This window comes from Ammospiza caudacuta, chromosome 3 (genome assembly GCF_027887145.1).
Source record: "Ammospiza caudacuta isolate bAmmCau1 chromosome 3, bAmmCau1.pri, whole genome shotgun sequence".
Lineage (NCBI taxonomy): Eukaryota > Metazoa > Chordata > Aves > Passeriformes > Passerellidae > Ammospiza > Ammospiza caudacuta.
Genome location: NC_080595.1, coordinates 66858955 through 66867993, shown reverse-complemented (window position 1 = coordinate 66867993; position 9039 = coordinate 66858955). Strand labels below are relative to the sequence as shown.

At 44.1% G+C, this 9039-nt stretch overlaps 1 protein-coding gene across 3 annotated transcripts in view; it reads left to right on the top strand.

Annotated features, from left to right (window-relative positions):
* Nucleotides 1-3913: 3913 nt before the first annotated feature.
* Nucleotides 3914-9039, top strand: part of PKIB (cAMP-dependent protein kinase inhibitor beta) — a 54219-nt gene continuing 49093 nt past the window's right edge. Inside the window, exon 1 of one of the 3 annotated variants that reach the window (XM_058802325.1) lies at nucleotides 3914-3975. The gene's annotated coding sequence lies outside the window, so the exon portion shown is untranslated. Of the gene's footprint in view, nucleotides 3976-4358; nucleotides 4406-4556; nucleotides 4607-9039 lie in introns of those variants that run through there. The other 2 variants (XM_058802324.1, XM_058802328.1) reach the window with 2 other exon arrangements.

Genomic DNA, 9039 nt, shown 5'->3' with positions numbered 1-9039 from the left:
TTTGGTGAAGAAAGTTTTCCTGATGTCTAATCTAAATCTTACTGGTGCAGCTTGAGACCTTTGCCTGTCATCCCACTGCTTGTTACCTGAGAGAACAGATCTAACTCCACCTGGCTACACCCTCCTTTCAGGCAGTTGTAGAGAATGATAAGGTCCCCCTGAGCCTCCTTTCCTCTAGGCTGAATAACTCCAGCTCCTTCAGCTACTCCTCACAGGACTTGTGTTCCAGAATTTTACCAGCTCCATTGCCTTTCTCTGGACACACTCCAGCATCTCAATTCTTGCAGTGAGGGGCCCAGAACTGAACACAGAATTTGAGGTGTGGCCTCACCAGTGCTGAGTACAGGGAGACAATCAATGCCCTAGTGCTGCTGGCCACACTATTGCTGATACATGCCAGGATGGTATTAGTTCAGAGTCATTCATATGCCAAGTGATACTATTTTTTAGTGGATTGTCTCAAATACAAATACCCTCTGGAGCCCTTCTCAAGATTTTGCACCTTTCCATTTGGCTGAGTTCAAAAAGTATTTGAATGGCAAATTTACTTCAAACTTAGTGGGACAGTTGTTCAATACCTGACCTCTCAAGATACTTAGAGGTGAATAGGACTCAGGCAAGCTGATTTTATTATCCATTTTCTTTATATGAGCTTTTTTTTCCTCCTTAAAGCCATTCAATATGGGAGAACTCTGCAGATCTGATTTTTGTGAAGAAAGTGGATGGATATGAATGTCTCCAAGCTCTTTGGCAGAGAAACTGCAAAGAAAGAGTAGCATTAGCATCTCTTTCATGGCCTTTTTTGTGGTCCTCCTACTCCTTGGTAATCCCTCAGCTCTGCAAAACTTCCTAGTTCTTGTCTAAGGTTTTATGAGTAACTTTTATACTTGCCTTTAGCAAGTTGTTCTACAAACTCTTCATTTATATTTTTAAGCCTAATTTGTTTAGATTTAGGATCTGTGTAAGCTTCCCGGTTTGCATATGACTTCTGCTTCTGGAAAAATGTCTTTTACCTTCTTTACCTTTTACCTTAAAATCTTCTATTTAAAATCTCTTCTATTTGTCGTCTTTCTAAGAATCTTTCTCCCTTTTTTTTTCTTTTTTCTTTTTCCCCAAGGATTATTGATTTCTTTTGCACCTCTTAAGTTGATGCTTTTAAGGAGTCCAAAATGTCAGCTTTCTAAAATCAGTTCTCTAGCAGAAGGGAGAGAGTTCAGAAGCCTTTACTATGGCAAGATTCTGTCTCCAGCTTAAAGGGCACCTTCAGCCTCTGATACGTTGCTACATCCAGTACCACAGCTGCTCAGATCCTATGAAAACCCAACTCAGCAAAGCTCTATCCCAGGGAAGGGCCATTGGCAGGAAGTTTTCTGCATGGCCCACCCAGTGAGGTGGCTGACAGAGAAGGATGGTGCCCCTGCAGCTCCCCAGTGCTCCCCAGGTGTAATCCCCTTCCCCTCCTGGTGGTACTGCCAGTGCCAGTTTTGCAAAGAGCAAAACAGTCATAGAAGTCTGAATTTTGTTTTTGTTTCATTTTTACTTTACTTATGTCCTGTTTATCTTTTAAATCTTAGATGCTAAGTGGAACGTGGAACATGGTCACAGGACTAGCAAGGATCTGGGCCATGGACTTCGTTCTCCGTCTCCTTGGCACCACAGTAAACCATAATCTCCTTCATAAATTTCACAACTGGAATTCAGCACAGTCATCTACAACATTTTCCTCATTGGTTTGTTTCCTGTGACAGCAATTGATTTCATTAGAAGTGTCTTTGGGAATCTGAAACTCCCAACAATAAGTACAATATAATATAAAGAAAGATAGATTTGGCACGATTATGATTAAAGTACACTATGATTTTTTCCTAATCCTGCAGATATTTGAAAATACAGAAATTGCACAGGGCTACAATATGAAAATATTCTCAGCAAGACTTACAAATACAAAATCTCTTTTTCAAGTGACATTGATTTTGCTACAAGAAAGGAGAAATTAAAATAAAGAAATAGCAGTTTATAATAAAGAAATGAAAGAGATACCCAGTTGTGGCGCTAAGTAGGGAAGCTCCACATTTCTGTCAAGGCATGCCCACAGCAGAAAATAAGTTGATCCCAGCTGCTTCAAAGCAGCTTTCCACTGCTGAACACCACTAAGGTATCTGATTCACTCCTTTGCAGAAAGGATTTTTCTCTCAGTGCCACACTGGGAAGACACACATTCCCGAAGAACTTGTTGTCATGGAATAATCATCTCACTTTTAGGCATCAGTGGCTCCTCCAGGCGCTCATGTTGGATCTGATTCAGGGCAGGTGTCTGCAGGGCTCCACTCCAAACCCCACGCACGGAGTCCCACCTGCACACAGCATCTGCAGCCACACCAGGAAAGGTGAGGAGCATCTCCTGCTACCTCACAACTCCCACCACTGCCTCAGCCTGAAGGAATACACGGCTTGGGTTCTCCCTCAGAAGAGATACAGGTGGGCTAGAAGGATGTCAAGGCCTCCATGTTACCATTCTAAGTGCAGGACTGGACCTTGGCACCAGTATCTCTGTATTCTCCTTAACTCATGTGTTCTCACACAAACAAAGCCCTGAAGGTGACCAGCACACTGGATTTCAGTTTCTGCTGAATGTAAATCTATAGCACAAACACTAACTTTGTGAGAGAATAACTGCAGAATCATTCTTCTGAATAAACCTTCCTTATAACCTGGAAAAGGAAAGACGCCTACCAGTTATTTTTGTCATTAAGCTAAAAATAGTAGTCATAAGAGGTTTTTTTGAGAAATCAAGCCATCTGCCCAAATAATGAAATAAATTGCAAAGAAACTAATCATTAAAGGAGATACAGCAAATTATATTCTAAGAAAAATATTTCAGAGGGAGTATTGGCAGGACTCCAAACTACAGCTCTTGTACTTTAAGAGGACATTTGGAAAGATCTGATAAAAATGCAACATAATCAACCAATTCTAAGCCATCACCTGAGTTATTTGGTGCTTAGAGTTCCCATTGTAAATAGGATTACTTTAACAACATGGCTTAAATAATGTTAAAAATAGATCCTAAGTATTCTAGGTCACGCCAGAAATATGTAAGAAATAAAACCAAGGGATTTTAGGTTCATGAAAGCCAACCTCATTTTCAAAATGGAATGAAATTCTAATCCTCTGTTTCTCTTTATTTGTTATCATAAATAAATATGATAAAAAGCTTGACATGGTTTGTAGTCTAAACACTGAAAAGCACAGGTAAGATACCCACCTTTGTCTGCATTTGTCCAGTTCTCAGAATATAAATGGAAAGTTTCTGAGTATAAATGAAAAATCTCTGTGCAGATTCTCTTGTCATTTGGCTCTGACTGGATACAGGGAAACAGCTGGATGAAGTCTCATATGTATATTGGTAGTGATTTTCAAAACTGTTTAAAGTGATTTCAAAATAGATAATCTAGAGTCCTTTTGGTACAATTAAAAAAAAAAAAATAACACAACAAATCTATGCTATGCTCAAAATCTAGATCTTTTAAAAAGCTTTCAAAGCCACTTTGGTACAATATGGTAGAATATGCCTGAAGATGTTAATTTTGTGTTCCCACTGAACACAATCTTTAAGGCAGAGAACTTGCAGCACTCTTCACAGGGCACCATTTGAAGCAGAAAACAGCAAAGATTGCTGGTTCCAGGCCAAGGCTGGGTTTTTCCAAACTCCTGCATGAAGGCATGTCCCAGAGGCCAGCAGCCTTGACAGAGGCGTGCAGCTGCACCACGGCCTCTCCCCGTGCGACACAACGAGGCTCGGAGCCAAAAAGGGTCACATATGGCTACATCCAGGTGCCAACTTTTTTGTCACACGCTCGCTGCTTGCGTCGGGCAGGAGTGGGAGGATGTCCTGTGTCATTTTGCTGGTGCAGTTTGAGGGACTGCAGCCAAAAGGAGGAGAAAGAAAAGGGAGTAAAGTCAGCAAAGCTCCAGGTAAGAGCTGTTCTCCCCATTGTTTTCAGGGCACCGGGACCTGCTCTTTCCCCCCACCTCAGTTTGCAGCGGGACAGCTCTGAGCGCTGTGAGGGCCGCGGGGGACAGGGACCCTCGGCAGGTGAGTCCCCCCGCGCCGGCTGCCGCGGTGTCCCAGCCCGGTCCCCTCTCCCGGCGGCAGCGGCAGCCCGAGTCAGCCCTGCTCGGTGTTTTGGGCAATGGTGCCCCACGCCGGCCACCTCCGGGCCCGGCAGCCCCCGGGGCCCGGCCCCCCGCTGCTCCCGCCGGGACGGGCTGCGGGGGGCGGGCACGGCTTCCCGCCGCCTCCCGGCGCGGCGCCCGGCACCACATCCCGCGGCAGCCCGCCGCCCCCGGGCACGGCCGCGGCTCCGGCGCAGCGCCATCCCAGGGCACGGACCTGCGGCGCCGGGTGAGGGCGGCGGCGGCGGCGGCGGGGGAAGCCGGGGCTGGGCGGGGGGCGACAGGCGCGGGCGGGGTCCCGTGGCCGTGGCTGCCGGGACTGGGTCGCCGCCCGGGCCGGCTGCAGGACGGGAACATCCCGCAGGAGCGGTGGGGTCGCGGCAGGGGCCGCCCGCAAACCGGAGCGTTCCCGGCGACGCGGAGTGCCCAGGTACCGAGCGCGTCCCTCCCGGCCCTGGGCAGCCCTTGGGGCATCGAAGGGAACGGGGAGAAGTTTGGAGCAGAGGGCGGGCGAGGAGCGGTGAAGCTGCTGGGGAGGCTGGTCCTGGGGACGCGATGTCCCGCGTCCGACCGCCGCGTCCCAGGCGTTCTTCGGGACAGGTCACGGGCGATCTGGCCGTGCCTCCCTGCCCGGGATGCTTCCGGACTGACCCGGTTTGATGTTAATAATACCTTAGCCCCAGGTATTATTAACCTTTCGGGGAAGCCGCTAATCGGTGTCACACATGGGCTGCCTCTAATGGGGAAGGAAACTGAAGTGACTTTTTCTCCGGGAGAAAAGCAATCAGAAGTGCGCCAGGTGCGATTTTAAGCGCGTCTCTTTCCTCAAATTATGTTTATATGGTCAAATTAATCAGTGGTGACAACACGAAGGCTAGAGAGTATTTTACTGCTTAGGCATATTACAACACACATGTGAAATATAACGTTGTGCTTGAAGTCCATAATTTAATCTACACGGACACGATAATGAACAACTGACATGTAGTTTGTGGATGCAAAATATATTCCTGGAAGATCAGTTAAAATACATCACTGACTTTCAGCTTTCTGTGTTTGCAAGGAATGTTCTTGTATTTAGATCACATGCAAGGCAGGATTTTTTTTCTTTCTGAAAGAGAATTGTTTCTTAATCCAGTTATAAATGATGCTTCTTAGTTGTAGAAGTTATTTTTGGACTCTGCAGAGCAGGCAAGTGTTTTTAGCAAAGAGAGAAATAAAAAAGTATTAAAAATTCCTGAAGCAATGGATAAAATTACCTTTGGAGATATTGTGGTTAGGATTAGTAATGTGGAAATACACAGGGCATATTGTCTTACACAATATAACTTCATCACCTTCTGTATTTAGGAAAAAAAATGTTGATAATTTTATCAAAACAGAGACCTTAAAAACAGCTGAAGGGAACACAATGACACTTCGTTTATCTTTTCTGGCTGAAGAAGTCATGGGGATGAGAATGGTCTGAGTTACTGAGCTTTTTGTTTTAACTTATAATATTCTCTTTTAAGTTTTGAACTTGAATGTGCGTGCCAGGATGGTTTTGAAATATAACATTGTGGTTGATACAAATACTTACAAATTTAAGTGAGATAATTTGAAACTTAACTATAAATACTCACATAACTTCCAAAAGCACACACTTTAGAGTGTACTAATAGAGTGAGAGTGAAGGTTTAGTTTTCTACCTTGATTTTGTAATAATCCTGTTGGAACAGAGACCAGTCTCTTCTTTTTTTCTTTTTCTTTTCTTTTAAATTAGATGTGTCATGACAGTTACAAATTAAGGCAAAAGAGCATAACACATCACTATGCAGTAAAAATATGCATGAACTTGAAATTCATGACAAATTTTAAAAATATTGATGCAAGTCATGAAATGCAGAGAAACTCAGTCAGGTCGTATTGTTAATCTGTCTGAAAGTGCAAAACTGTTCCCTTGTGTCCATTCACTGACTATCCTGCTAACAAATAATATTTTCTGTTAGTATACTGATGAGGGTTTTTAATGAGCCTTTCAGAATGTAACTGTTTCCTTCAGTTTCTAAAACCTGGGGTGGACAATTTGTGAGGAATCATTTGTATAGTTATCTCCACCAGCTCAAGATCATGTGTTCCCTGAACTCCTGTTGGCCTTTCTGCTGCACTTTGTTGATTTCTCCTCCTGGTGAAGATGCCTCAGGACCACACTCATTCTCTGGGCGTAGCTTCCTCTTTGGCTTTGGGGGGAAAGTGAGGGAAATTGATGTGTTCTCTTCACTTGATGTCCAGAGAGCCTCTTGCATTGCAGCTTCTCCCTAGGGAGCACCTCGTTCTTCCAAATAATTTTGTGAGCAGTGGAACAGTGCAGGATTTTGGATTGATTTTTTGCACTCTGTGGCATCCAGACTGGCCACTCAGTGCCCCATGAGATCACCCCCACCACTGAAAGGGGAGAATTACAAAAATAAATCCAAGTGATCTTGTCTGGTAGAAGTATTTAGACAGTCAAACATCTGTGTTAGAATGGATTAAGATTCTGGTGTTTGTGTTTTTACAAGGGGATCATCCAGATTTTCATTGCAGCCTAAGAGTGTGGCTTAGCAGAAATCCTAGAAAGTCAGAAATGGTGATCTGTTTGTGAAAAGCTCCCAAATCTGGCTTTCCTCACGTGAAATAATGTCTTCTGTACTTGACTTTAAAAAATTCTGGTTTTAGAAGTTTTTCTCATTCTAGATTTATGTTTGTTATTTCTTCCCTTCTTCTGCCCTGACTATATTAATTTCAGCCTGGTTTCCTAAGGAGATGAAGCTGAAACAATAATAATGCTGTCTGACTGATAGCTCCCCTCATTGCCTTGGTGTATTTTGTTTACCCTTGGGGATTAATTTCTGCCAATATAAGTAGAAGAGCAGAGATTTCAAAGTGATGAAATTTTCCAAACCTCAAGGCTTCTGGTGGCCATGGAGATGAGGTTGATGCCCCCATTGAAGGAAGCGCTGTAGAAAGCATTCAGCTTAATAGACACCAGAAAATTTGTGTGGGTCCTTCATAGGATGCTGAGCTTTGTAACTTCTGCTGCTCAAGGCTTGGTGATTATATTTTTCAATTTCTTTGCTTCATGGGAGTGCGCAGTTGTGGAAGTTTTGATCAGGCCTTTTTTTCTCAAAATAAGCTCAATAGGTCTGAGATGTTTCTGATAATGAGCTATGAATACAAACACTGTCATTCCTCGACTTCGTAAGCTGATGTTTTGCTTTCCTTGTTCATAATTTAATACTTCTTGATACAGGGTTGATAGCCAGTGGTGCAATAATTTTCTTTGTTTTCTTGACTCAATGCAAACACTCGATTACTGTGGTCACAATAAAACCTAGCTTCTTCCACAATCAGTTTCTCTCAATTGCTTACAAGTTTTTGATTAGACTTTCATTTGCTTGCTACTGCCACTGCTGTTTCTTCTGGTTAAGGCTGCATGTGAACGTCCTCTCCTGCTTTTTCTGCACAGCGGGATGCTGTAACACTCCCTGTTTCCTGAGAAGGATAATGGAGGAGAAATATGAAAAGGTGTTGTGAGTTTATCTAGCAAGACCTTCATGAATACATGTGCTTTTATTGACTTCTAATTGGTGGTTTTTGTTCTGATTATTTGTTTAGTTACACAACCGAGGAGCTGTGTTTACGGGTAATTGCCCATTTTCTCCTTTCTTGTCTTGCCAACATTAATAGCATGACAATACTTGTGTATCTTTTCTCTTTCATTATCTCCCTGTAAAATTACTGTGGGTAGGTTTTTTTGAGGTGCTTGGGATTGGTTGATTTTTTTTTATTTTAATTTTTTTTTCTTTAGAAAGATTTAATAGTGTATTAAGTTGATTTGCTAGCTTATTTCCTATTTTAGAAATTGTATCAACTGGCCTTGCTCTCTGAATGTGCATATATAAGTGAAATTAATTTAATAAAGTGCTCACTGGATAATGTTGATTTCTTTGAAAATATTTTCCTGTATTGACGTTGCACAAAGCTCTCCTCTATATCTTTTACATTAATTTGTATACATTAAAGCCTTCATTCCCCACTAAAGACAGAACACCGCCATGTTTGTTTAGCAATTCCATTTGACTTTATCCTCGTTAGATATTAGCAAGAGGGAGGACAAGGTGCACAGTGATGTCTTTTTTCTGGGAACAAGCACAAATGCTTATGTGGGGTCTTGCCCTGCCTCATCCCCTTGCACTTGGCCAAACATCCTTCCCTGCTGCAAGGACCTGACGTGGCAGCCCCACGCAGCTCTCCCTGTGCTCCAGTAGCTGCCACCCCACAGCCTGGGCTGGGTGCCTCCCAGCTGGTGTCAGAGACGACTCCCACAGCAGTTTCTCACCAGTGGTTGCATCGCTCCCAGAAGCGTGGGATGTTGCATCGTACGTAGGTGCTACCCAGTCTGCTTCACTTCCAATGCATCCAAGGGATGGATCTGAAAACCCTGCCAGTGGAAGTGTTTAACTTGTGCTGTGGGGAAAGTTTGGGTAGGATGTGCGAACTTGTGCCCTTACCTCGGCAGGGCAGAGAAGGGCAGTGACATCCTGCTCAGAGGGAGTGTGGCCTGTGCCCAGAGACCAGGGGGAGGGCTGGGGTGGGCTGGCAGCAGGAGTCCTTCGCATGGTTTAGCTGTGGCTAAAGCAGCGTGTCTGACTGCAGCCAAAAAAAAACAGTCAAGGAAAAGGCCTGATCAGTCAGCAAAGGGAGGTGATGATTTTACCAGGGTCAGGTTTGCACTGGACATGGGGAGACAGACCTTGAGCAGCCTTGGGGTGAGGAGCTCTGGCCAGGTGCATCCAGGCTGTAGCACTTTGGCAGGAGGATTTCAGCTGGCTTCCCAGAGCA